Source organism: Triticum urartu, chromosome 4A (assembly GCF_056163025.1).
Source record: "Triticum urartu cultivar PI428250 chromosome 4A, HENAU_Tu73, whole genome shotgun sequence".
Classification (NCBI taxonomy): Eukaryota; Viridiplantae; Streptophyta; class Magnoliopsida; order Poales; family Poaceae; genus Triticum; species Triticum urartu.
The window spans coordinates 4720938-4733873 of NC_141876.1; the positions used below are offsets into that span (position 1 = coordinate 4720938).

At 43.7% G+C, this 12936-nt stretch overlaps 1 pseudogene; it reads right to left on the reverse strand.

Annotated features, from left to right (window-relative positions):
* Positions 1-215: 215 nt before the first annotated feature.
* Positions 216-5790, reverse strand: LOC147974284 (putative disease resistance protein RGA4; annotated as a pseudogene).
* Between the last annotated feature and the right edge of the window lie 7146 nt (positions 5791-12936).

The window sequence follows — 12936 nt, forward strand, 5'->3', positions numbered from 1 at the left end:
GTTGGTTGCTCTGGTTGGATGTGCATATATACATGACCGGGGCTGAGATATTTGTAACATCATGGTGGAGAAAACCAGAACAGAAATAAAGATGATAAGAGAGGCACGACACGTGCCTTTGGTAAAAGTTTTTGCGTGTGCGTGTTCATCATGATTTGATGTGATTGATCCTGTGGGCGAAATTCCAACATGTGTAAAATAGGTGATGGCTCTATTCATATTGGGAGTCGATGCCCAAAATAGCTGTAGGTATGAATATCTTGTATGCAAGGAGGAGGATAGAGGCTATCAAACACCTCCTCAATCATTCCTAGATCCTTCTCAGACACTCCATCTTTCATCAATTCATTGCTGACCCGTCTGCTCATGCAGTTCAGAGTCAGAATGTTGAGATTGACCTTTGCATCAAGCCTGACCTTTGTGGTTAAAGAGGCAGAAGATACATTCTTCAGACCCTCTAATCCAGGGATCCTAAGGTTGGAAAGAGGCCCAAACTCTTCCAAACTAGACCAATTATCATCCATGTGGGCTCGAAACCCATAAAGTGTCCTCAGATTTGTTAAAGCACAAAATCCCCTCGGCATACTATGTATAGATGTCTCGTCAAGGTCATGAAATCTTAGTTCCCTTAAGTTTACAATGTTACTGGGAAGTTCCACAAAATTTTCACAACCTTCAAGGCTAATGTGTTGTAGGAATTTCGTCTGGTTGATGTTCTCTGGTAGTCTATTTAACCCATTGCATTTTTGGTAGTCTATTTAACCCATTGCATTTTTTAATGCCAAATACCTCAAGTGTTTCAGCTTATACAAAGATTTAGCCAAGGCAACAAAGTTTGAGGATTCTATATGTAGCATCCGTAGGCTTGAAAAGGTTAACAATGAAGCATATGACCTTTAATGGCGGAGCTTGACAGCGATGTGGAGGGTGGGGGGGGGGGGGAGGGGGGGGAAAGTATACGTGTTTGGTGGGGCTGATGAGAATACTTTATTCTAATTTTGTCCCCCCCCCAAAAAAAAATTCCTTTAGGAATTTGTGTTGGGCTGAGGGGCGGGGGGCCACAGCCCCCTCAGCTATACACATAGCTCTGCCATTGATATCTGTATCTTGAAACTCCCAATTATCATTAACGATGTGAGTGATTTCTCCTCTTGTAAAGTTCTCCAGTCAAATGTATCTGATCCCAATCCTTCAGTTTCTACAAACAACCTAAGAAAACTTTGCAAACTAATTTTGTGGTAAACATTTTCTCCATTGTGAGTTATTATCGCGTCATCTCTAGCTAAAAGTTGAGCAAATGAGTGAACAACATCATGCATATTGTACATATCTACAGCAATGTCATCCGGATCGGGCTCTATAATGTAACGTAGTGTCAGTTCCTTGTTATACTCAAGTCCTGATTCTTCTAATCCATCTGAGTTTCCATGAACAAAACCTTCACTGACCCACATGCCGACAATTTCATACGATAGCATATCTTTCTTTTTAGGTTGAATTTAGAAATGGAGAAAACATTGTCTCAAAGAAGAGGGCAAGTCCTCATAGCTAAAAAATATTGCATAATTTAGCTCTTCTAGCATTTGGGATATTGACCATATAGCATCATTGAGAACCTTTTTGCAAGCACGTTGTTCTTTTTCCCTCTGGCATAGAAGCCCTCCCATCACTTTTACATCAAGTGTTAGACCATCACACATTTCTATAATCGGCAAGCCAATATCCTTTAGGATCTCAATCTCAGGTTCTTTGTTTATTGTTCCTGCAAGCCAATAGTACTTGCAAGGAGTTGGATATATAGTTAATAATAGACACATAACACATTAGCAGTAGCTAGTGCCCATGCTTTTTTTTTACACATAAGCTAGATTGTTCCTAAAGTATACTATCAAAAGGTAATCCTGTCATATCTGAATTAAACTGCCAAAAAAGTGATATCATGGTCGATAGTTGTATGTGTATGTTGTAATCTTAAACTTACCTATAAATATAGTTCTTGAAATATATTGTGAACTTTGCATAATGCATCACATGTGTGTGGTTGACTGTTACTCACATGAGTGAATAGGTCTAATGGTAAATTGAAAGAAGCATCAAAAGTGCATGAAGTTTACTATGTTGGACATACAAATCCCACTGCCTGTTACAGCAAATAGTACTAGTATATGCTATAGTATTCGTCGAACGGTGGTGGACAATCAATGAAGGTGGATTTAGGACAGGAAGCAAGTTAATCTGGTTGGAAGTAAACTAGTGCTAGATTATTAGATTATTATATATTAAGGGTAGTGAGAAGTTACTACTAGTAAGTAGGTATGCTCTCCTGCTTCTTAAGAAATGACCATGCATCTTCAGCACCTAATTTGTCAACATGGTGGTAGTGCACAGCTTTCATGCTTGGGGCTAGAGTGTCATGTCTTGTGGTCATAAGGGCTCTGCTGCCAGGGCTGCCGTAGCTAAAGGGGCCCCCTCAACAGTTTGTCCCATGCGTCGACACCCCACATGTCATCTAGTAAAAAGAAAAAAACTTCTTATCCCCGATGGTAATCTTGAGAGCACCAACAAGTAGGTTTCCGTCTCGAGCCCCACCACCTCCTGGCAGGTCTCCACCAACAGCTATGATATCCGTACTCAATAGCTCAACATCATTGAAATCCTGTGTGATGCTAAGCCATATCCTCTTAGTGAACATGCCTTTGATACCATCATCATTGCAGACCACAAACAATGGCGACCACCATGTGGCAATCACTTTTGTCACCAGGTGCCTCTCTTGTAAGCACCTCCATAAGCAGTGGTGATTCTATTAGGGGGGCTTCAATAGGCTTAAGCCTGCCATCTGAACATCATATTTCAACTAAATATACCACTTAGGAATTATATTGTGGTGCTTTACGTGCCACAAATGCAATGCGCTTGCTAATTAGGCTTATAAACTTATGTTTTGAGCCTACCCTTCGTCTTTCTGTCTTCGTAGGCCTCTAGCTTGATGAAAATGAAACTGTTGTGCCTCTTGCAAATAGCATCCAAAATTTGGTTGAGCAACTTGATGCGGGTGCCAATGTCGTGGGTGTGGACGGGATTTCACATGCAAAAGAACAGAGGGTTAAGGCACCCCCTATCCTTGGTTTGACCTTGCTCCATGGCCTTGAGCTGACATAGGTCAATGATGTCGTTGGTCAGGTACATGCCACGCTTCAGCTCCCCCACCCACCCCTATACACTCTCATTGGTGATGTTCCTCCTATCAGCATCAGCAAGGAAATTCTTGAGCTCCCCAAGCTTGATGCTCAGGTCTTTGATCCCGTCGGACGCGCCGATTAGCATGGCCACCTTTTCTCTGGCCAGGTCGGCAAGCATCTTGTTCCTCTGTATTACAAATGAACAGTCCCATGGTAACAGGAAGGACAATCAGAATTAGTCACTAGAGACTAGCAACAAATGGAAAGAAAGTGTGGCTCGCAAACTAGAAGACATTGCACACAAATTTGGCTTGAAATAAAACCTAGGCAGTATTACCTTGAACAAACACCAACAATTGAAACGGAAAGGCACATGATCATCTCTTTCAGAGAGGGAAAAATCGCTAGAGTAAGTGTGGTGTAGCAGGAATCAGCAAAGTACCTTTTTTAAAAACAGATAAATTTCATTTATTTAGCAACATCGTACATGTACAATTGTGCAGTTAAGCAGAGTAGTAAGAGCAGCTACAACTGCATTGAGGCAGGCTTCATTGCCTACTCCTAAGCATCTGAACCTGTAAGGTGTATTCTGAATTTTGAGAGCAAGCTTGGCATGATGATGAGCACAAAAATTATAGCCTTTGTTAATGTGGTAGACCCTTGTGATATCAAACGCCGAGGAACCTGCAATATGTGCGAGCTGAGGTCTGATTATCCAATGACCTGGATCTAAAATAAGGTCTTGAGAAACTACAGCTGACGCCAATGTCGCACAGTCTGTTAGGAAAGTGGCATATTGAAGATTGAGTAGCTGAGCAATCTGGGAAGCAAGCATCATGTTGAATGCTTCAGCCTGAATGGCCGACGCCAGTGGTGTCGAAGTGGCAGATATGCACAGCTGAGAGCAGCTTCTATAACCTGCAAACTAGATAAAAACTCCTATTCCTCCAATTGTCGGTCCCGCTTTAGGTCCTGGAGCCCAGGAAGCATCTGAAAATACTATGGGACCTGTAATGTTGGCCAGTCCATGATTGTTTTTCCTGGAGATTGTTAGAATAAATTCAAGGCATACTGTTGATCATTCGAGAACCAAGCAATCACACGTGCACGATACCGAGATTTGTTAACGAGGTTCACCGATATGGCTACATCCCCGGGGCTTGACTACGGGCGCTCCTCCCCGTGACACCGTCACAATACCGCACACCGGCCACCCGGGCGCCGGCACACGCCGCCGGCTCCCCCTTGCGCGCCTGTGCTCTTATGTTGGCATAAGTTACATCGTGTGTCTACCCCCGCTATATAAGAGAGGCCTAGGATACAAGTGTCCTACTAGGACACGACTCCACATCCTATGTAAACACAATACAACTATAAGTCCAACTGTAACCTACCTTGTACACTATATTCGACACAACTCCAACAAACTCCACCTTGGCAATATACTCCACCACCTTGAATTTGTCCATGCATCAAACTTCCATGTACATTGAACTTGAGTTTATCCCATGAGAACCACTGCTACTCCAAAGACTCCATGTCACTCCACCTACAACTTGTAGTCCCTTCTTTTCTTGACCACAGTCAACACTCGAGCAAAATTAAGTTCCTTGTTACTCTAGTTTGTGCTCCCAACTTCCAGAGTATCAGTTCAACACCATCAAACACCAATCACTGACCTGCGTGAAAGTGAACAACTCACATATTGGGTGTCACACACAAGAGTTATCTGAACTCAACATCACCGCTCCTTTCTTGACCGCCTGTCTGAAACTTCAAGGAATTTCACCGTTGCTTGTAGTCATCCCGAGTCAAATTCACAGTTGTCTCACCACATGTATGACCACCGGAGCCCTGGCCCGTCTCCATGTCCCGTGCATACCGCACGCCTCGCCGCTATTACTGCGTCGAGCCTCCGCTGTCCCGGTCGAGTCTCAAGGGTCGCAAACCCACACCACTCAAACCCCCACTGCAGAGTACCACCGATCATCACCGACCGATGACGAGTTTTACGCTTCCATCAGACCACTGGGCTCCAGTCCGAACTACGTGTCCCTCGCTTTTCCATCGTTGAATAGCCTTCGACTCCCTGTCGACTTACGACATAGCCTCTCAATCCAGCTCCACCTTCAACATGACTCCATGGTAGATGATCAGTCCACCCCTGCGCCGCATCGACTTCAAGCTCAGTGTATACACCACCTTGAATCAATCCCGCGCGATAGTCTTGTCGAAGCCACACAAGCCCTTAGGCATGTGCCATGTGTTTCCACGACTCAGAAGTCGGTCACCATCAGCATCACGCTCCTATGTCATCGTCATCGATCCCACCACCGTCTTCTGTACCAACCGACTTGCGTCTATCCGTCAGACTGTCCAGTCCAACCCAGCCGAACTCGTTCGACTGTACGACACACTCAAGGCTCTCAAATCGTCTTCGGCGAATTTCCATCCATCAGATGATAATTCCATCTTAGCTGACATGACTTCCCCCAACGCCTTCAAGCATCTCTGTTGTGTCAACAAATCTTTCATCCATGTCGGCCATAACCCAAGGTTTCCAGTTCCTGAACTTCTTCACCTCAAACTTGATGCCTGATGACGCCATGCTTCTTCATACGGCTGACCCTGCGAAAAATTATCTGAGCTTTGCACGCGATGCCCAAAATATGCAAACTGAACCTCCGGTCCTCTGTGTACTACTAGCAATTCCAACCAAAAAAACTCTTCTGGTCTTCACGTGTATAGCAACTTTGATCTTGGTCAACTTCCCAATGCTAGCGAACTTGTCTGCCAAAACGCCTGCTAATTCCGATGTACGTGTATGTCTTGATAGACTATTTCCCTTGCCGATTCGATTTTCCTCTTTGTATCACATGAGGACTCGGTCCTCTTTTTGTCTTCAACAAATCTCTCGTAGATCGCTAACGCATCCATCTAGGCCTTCCTCCGCATGTACGTGCCACGCGTGCCTGCAGCGTGTGCGGCTTCCGCCACCTGGGCCACTGCCCACGCACGTGCCTTGTCCCGCGCCTTGGGCTTCCGCAATCAGCACCCGTCAATCGATCGACCTGCTGTCCGCCTGCCCGTACGCGATGTGCCGCTGCTGATCGATCGAATCCGCGACCGCCAGCCCTGCGAACCAGCACATGCTGTGGTTCCGCGTGTCCGCCGCCGCGTAGAACTTCTGCATGCTTCTGCCAATCTCGTCGAGAACCACGCCACAGCCGGCTGCATATTCAACTCGATCCTTCCTCTAAATCAACGATCCACAGCCTCCGAATAACCTAGCTCTGATACCACTTGTTAGAATAAATCTGAGGGACACGACTCCATATCCTATGTAAACACAATACAACTACAAGTCCAACTGTAACCTACCTTGTACACTATATTCGACACAACTCCAACAGAGATGGCAGCACACTGTGAGTAAGAACAGCTCCTGTTTGCCCTGCGCTGCTAGCCTGAGACGTATTTGTTGCCTCAAAATTTGCACCTTGCATGATTGCTGCTGCAGCTGCATGTACCTGAGAAGGAGTGTGGAATTTCCTCCAAAAAACGTGCATCGTTCCGAAATTTCCAAATGCACCACAGAAAAGTATATAGTGATGTTATATTTATTTGTGGGTGATTGGAAGTAATCAAAGCTTTGATCAAATTTGGAATTGAGTGATTATGATGGGCTAATAATTCAGTTTTGATGAACAATGGAAAACTATACCAAGCTGCTTTAGCAAAAGGACATAAAAAGGAAAGATTCATTTCATCTTCAACATTTCCACAGGTAGAACAATTTTCACTGATATACTTAGAATACTTACCTGCCCTTTTACCTATAGCTAATGTGTTGCAAAGAAGCCTCCACGCAAAAGTCCGAACTCTTGGCGCTATGTTCTTCTAATTTGCACCTTGAACTGACTGGAAAGATGAGAGACGGATATTGTTGCAGGGCAAAAGCTACTCCCTCTGTCCTATAATATAAGACCGTTTTTGACACTACACTAGAACCAAAAACGTTCTTACATTATTGGACGGAGGGAGTAGATATATATCCCTCTTAAGTAGTTGCAGGGTTCAGTGGCTTGAGATGGAACTGAAAACAAGAGATGCAAAAAAAATTAGTCCTCTATATTACTACCTTTCACACATCAACAATCACATGCTGAAAATGGAAAAGAAGGATAGTCATGTAGATACACTCAGCAGAGACTACCAACAATTCCTTGTAACGGAAAAGTGTGTCTTGCACACAAAAGAAAGCTTCCAAAAGAAAGACTGAGCTTAATTTGTACTGCACAGATCAAAATCAAAGCTATGTGCTAAACAAATCATGGCCTTTCTACTATGCAAACCAAAGCTCCAAAGACCTTTCACAAATAGAAATCAGATGCTCCAAATACCCAAATCTTCCAGTAGTTGCCTGAGCTGCTGCTGAACAGAATCAGTCCTGTTTATGAGGACCTTGCACAACATCAAACCTACTACATGGGAATAACCATGCAACATCGGTGTTGAACAAAGGCCTTCCTTCAAACTTGAACCTACCGTCACAATGCATCTAACTTCTACAAAATATGTTCCAATTAACCTCACCTTCCAAGCTACATCAACTAGCTAAGAGCATGTTACGCACGTAGCAACTATGCAGGAAAAGAAAAAGCTTCAATCTAATTAAACTACGAATTTTGCCTTGATATGCTATAAATGCCAAACTATGGGTTGTATCTATGGCTTGTTTGGCCGACAATAAATGTCGGGCTTAACAGAACCAGCGCCGCACAAAGAGGTGCAGCCGCTGATGAGGCTCCCATTCCCCCTTAGCATTGCCTTCACATTGCAGCCCGTGACGATGAGCTCGTTGTATCCCGGTTCCAGGAAGTATGACAACCCACCGCTGGTCTCAGCGCCACCGAGGCTCCACTGGCCGGACCAGCCGCCCATGTTTACACACTGCACTGTGTGGATCCTGATGGTGCTGTCATTGAGGGAGATGTCGACGACCTCAAGCATGCCGGCATGACCGTCACCAGAGCAGAAGCCTTGGGACATTACTACTTCCGTGGTCGCAGGTGAGCTTGAACCCCGGCGACCGGTAGCAACGGGCCGGGCCCATCCCAAACGGGTAAGGCACGGTCACGTTGCCACAGGTGGTGTTGCAGTTTGGCATCCCTATCATCGTTGGTGGATCACCGGTGGCGGTGACCGCTGGCACCGTGATCAGCAGCAGCATCATCATGGCAATGGATGCCCAGCTGGTTAGCATCACGGTGGGAGTACGGGGATAGATCATGTCTCTCTACTCAATGTGCTTGTGTGGTGAGGTTATTTAAGCGTGTGTACCGCTGAATATATAGGGTTGTGCTTTACTAACACTCGATCGATAAAACGGGTCATCTGGTACCAAACAAAAGAAACGTCTAGTGGACAACACTAGCGGACAAAGCATCCAACTTTTTCCTCTCCCAAAAACCATCGAATTTATATTTATGGGGAATAGCAAAATAACATAATTTCCTGCAGTCCTCCAATTACAGTGTAGTTCTTTTAAAAAAGTTGCTCAAATTTCATAAGTGTGTGATGTCCTAATTTTGGAAATTCAAAATTTTGCAACTGAAGTTTCAATAATTTCGAAACATATCTTGCATGTAGTTTGGTGACATTGATCGGGAACAAACTCAGTAATGCTCACTCTTTCCTTCAAAATATGCTCACCCCACTAATTATTACTAGTCAAATCTTAGTCTAGTAAGAATAAAATTCCCTGAAAAAAGAGACCAAGACAAACTATATAAGTATTTTTTGAAAAGGAAACTATATATGTATACCCAGAAAAAAAGTGAAAATGATGATCAACTCTTTATTTCAGAGGAGAACTTGGTTATGCAAGGCTGAACTTTGCCCGACACTAGTTACAAAAAATTGCCGGAGTCATGAGCTTCTATTCTTTCCGTGATATCATTTCTCTGTGCCATTTTATGCGATTTATGAGAGAGGTGGGCTACCAATTTCATCCTCTTCACAGTCGCAAGAAATATATGTGGGCCCTTCCCATGCTGGACTTGAGTGACGAGCAATCATGAGTAGTATCTATGATCAAAGACTCAATCATATTACAAGAAAAAGTTTTAATCATATTACAAGAAAAAGTTTCAATCATATTACAAGGGAAGATCAGTCTGTCTTGAGATGGACCGACCGATATTGCAGACGGTACTATCTCTATGATCAAAATTTGATTGCTAAGAGACCGTTCATTTTAGCCCTGAACTGCAGACAACAGCGAAAAACTTTACTCATGTGTTTGTCCTCCGACTGGAGACCTCGATACCAACATTGTCTGTTTGAAAGCTAGATGCTCCTGTAATGGAATTCAAAAGCATTATTGATTGGTATGATGACTCTTGATAACACGACAACAATATTTTGGTACTACCTCCGCACCGGTACAGAGGGAGTATATATATTATTACCCGTGCTCTAGAAGATGCATTAGACATTTAAGGCTAGTATCATGCATGCCAACTGGACAATTTTGATGAGGTGTCATAGCATTAAATGAAGAAAGAGAGGATGTAGTATCATATCATGATACCGTATCATATTAAATGCTATGCTACTTTGTGTCATGCATGTCAATTAATAGAGTACTACATGATACTAATATATGACTATGCATTAGGGAGGTAGTATCATATACTAGTATCATGCATAATACTAGTATATGATACTCCCCATTACAACTAGCCTTAGACATCACAGTGGTGTATCATAGCATAGTATCACGCAACCCCATTTAATGTATGCTTGGCATATTGATGACATGACATAACATTAACTGATGAAAGATAATGCATCAGTATCATATCATTTTTTCGCCAGTAGGGGGTGGTGCAGCCATCTGTGACACACGGAGGACAGGCGGCAGCAAGGGTGGGGAATAAGACTTTTTTTTCCACCACCGATGGGTGGAAATATTGGGTGAGATACATCTCCCCCTCTCTGGAGGAGGAGTTTTTTTACCATAAAAAAATATTGGAATAAGATGAGCTCTTCCGATAATTCAACCTGGAGCCTAAACAGTACCTTGATTGAAAATATAAAAAAACCTCAAAAAATTTCAAATTTTTTTGTTGTGCAAGATGCTCCTGTGCACGTATTCTGTGCAAAATTTTGTGAAGTTTGGACATTCGAAGAGCTCGCGACAAAAAAGACCAAATCAGGCGTGAACAATGCAATTTTCAAAAGTATTTTTGAGCCTTTTTTTGTATTTTAAATGGCGGTACTGTTTATGCCCGGGTTCATCTGAGCCCCGGCACCAAACCGCCGCACTCTCTTGGAGCGGGCTTTTATCCAACTCCCTGATATAAGAAAATTATCAAGGAAAGGGATGCTCTTAATGCATTTTCTTTAATGAGCCCTGGTCCAGCTACCGGAGATATCCATATTCACCTTGTGTCGTAAATTAGGCTGCTCGTAGTGGATTATCATAACTAGTATCATGCATCTTAACTAGACAATTTTGATAAGGTGACATAGAATTAAATAAAAAAAGAGCGAAGTATCATATAATGATACTGTATTATAATAAATTTTATACTCTTTATATTTTGTATGGCAATAAATAAGATCATCTAAGATATACTGATCTATGACACTACACATTATGAAAAAAGTATCATACACTAGTACTATATATACATAATATTAACTTATTATATTCCGCACTTCAGGCCACTTATCTTCATTACGAAGGCGAGCGAAGTGTCACCACTGGCAAAATACGTGGGACCTTGGAGCTGGTATGCCTGCGTGCATGCATGTGCAATGGTCCAGCGTTTGGATGGCTTCCAGTTGATTTCCGCATGGAGACAGACCGTACGTACCGGTACTAGCTAGTGTGGTTGCTTTGGTCGGACGGTGCATGCATGCTAGCAGAGTAGCAGACGCATGCTTTGGTATGACCATTGGGACGATAGAGACTCCGACACTCCGTTGTCTGCATTCGCCATGTGTAGCTTTTCTTCATGAGTGTAGGTGCTTGAACATGGGGCCTCACAAGCTTTGAAAATGCTGACAACACGGAGAAACACTTGACTTGAGCGTGTGTCCTACCGGAGACCTCGAGAGTCGTCGTGTCCGCTCGGAAGCTGGATGCATAGAGTTTCAAGTTGGAACTCATCACGCGGCTTTGTTACACAATAGAGATCGATCGTACGTGTACCAGTACCGCTAGATATTCGTTTGGAAGTTAGTATATGCTCTCCTGCTGCATGTTGGTTTCGTCGGTCGTTGCTGCCAGCGGTGATGAATCATTGACGCCGCATCCACCGACGAATCGAGGACGTGGTTTCACATTATCGATCTACATCTGGCCGCTGCTTGCGTAACGAGCGAGATTCACGGATGCTTGGATGAAGTGCAGTTCAATCACCAGCCTGCGCCTAGCTGGAAATCATATACTTCCTCTGTAAATTAATATAAGAGCGTTTAGATCACTAAAATAGAGATCTGAACACTCTTATATTAGTTTACGGGGGAGTAGCATGGATGAAGAGTATTTGCCGGTGTGAAATATATCTTGCTTCAAACAAAAATACTGTTCATCAGTTGAGTAGTTGACTTGAAATTTTTCTTTTGAAACGCGTTGACTCGAGAATTAGTACTGCGTTGCCCGTTTGATTTTGATGGTTTAAACATGAGTGTGTGTGGGTCCTTTTAGGGCATTTCCAACGCCAAATTTATTTCCGCATCCGTTTGTGGGCAGGAGGGATCAGTCCACGGGCGGAACACGGATGCGGGAGGCCGCCATCCAACACTGCTCACATACATTGCAACTCGCATTTTAACTAACCGGAGAAAATTCATGCAAAACCAGCTGATATTCATCAAAGTTCTGATAGAAAAAAGCAACAAATCATCCATATATAGCATGCAACTTAAGTCTAGTAACATAATGTCTCTAATTAAACTAAATTTACCGGATGTCCAACAATATTTTCATCAACAGATCATGTCGTCCCACACATACTCCCCTGTCAGCTTCAACCAATAGTGTGTGCGTAAATGGCCGTCCCTCTGTCCTGTTGTACATCACGGCGACGCGTGCGTGCTACATAATTTGTAGACCAATATTGAGTGAATGAATGATGTAAACAAGTTGAGCAAGAAGAAGCAAAACTTGTAAAAGCTAGGATTTGGGAAACTGCACGACACCAATTACGGGTGTGCCTATCTCATACATATACGGGTACATAAAGTGTACAAATACAAGATATAGGGATATACACAGAAACTATGTATATATATTATCTAACACTCTCCCTCAATCTTAACTATGGCCTGAAGTACAAAGTAAGTTAAGATTGCTTCTACAACCTTCAAACTGTGGTTGGGAAAGTGGCTTCGTGAAGATGTCAGTAAGTTGATCTTTAGACGAGATGAACTTGATATGAAGAAGTTTCTAGCCCCGCCGGAAAGGCACGAGCGCCGGGCACCGCCGCCGCTGCATGATCTGCCCGGCCGCCGGCGGAGAAGGTGAGTAAGGTTTTGAGCGTGAAGCGGAAAAAGGTTCCTACGAAAAGGCCGGCGCCTTCGTCACTCCCTCCGCCCGGGCGAGATGTTCCCCGACAATGCCGTTCGACGGCGCTGCATCCACCGCAGGCGACGTGTTCGATGAACTGGCCGGAAGGTATGCATCTTTGATCCCTTGTTCTTGCTTCGCTTTTCGCCATTGTGGCACCTCGTGACCGGA